Here is a 480-nt window from a genome sequence, read left to right as displayed (position 1 = left end):
GCACATATATGTTAGTGCTGAGAAAGTTTGTGTCTATAATATCTAAGACTTTAATGAGTTAAGAGACAGCTCGTCTTCAGATGATTTATATCTTCGTACTCAGACGAAACATAAGCTATATGTCTAAGATTACCTGGTTTTCGTTCTCGACCTACATCGCCCACTCGAGTGGGTCAACTCTAATACCAAAGATCTTATGTAACTTTTATCAGACATTTAAATACCAATCAGTTTTAAACACTAACGACTGGAGATGATATGATTTTCTTGGAATTTTAAATGAATTCCGAACTATCTTGAAGGTAAAACTACATTAATCAGTGGCAGAAGATGACTGTGTTTTGTGGGCAGGTTACGTTGGAGGTCATACTAGAAAGGGCGTTAATCCACAGTAAACAATCCACAGAAAACAATGGATTGACAACAGCATATGTATGCTATACGTAATTTATTAATCACTGAAAAAGACACAGGGCCTTA

This window comes from Penaeus monodon, chromosome 22 (assembly GCF_015228065.2).
Source record: "Penaeus monodon isolate SGIC_2016 chromosome 22, NSTDA_Pmon_1, whole genome shotgun sequence".
NCBI classification, from domain to species: Eukaryota; Metazoa; Arthropoda; class Malacostraca; order Decapoda; family Penaeidae; genus Penaeus; species Penaeus monodon.
This window is presented reverse-complemented; position numbering follows the sequence as displayed.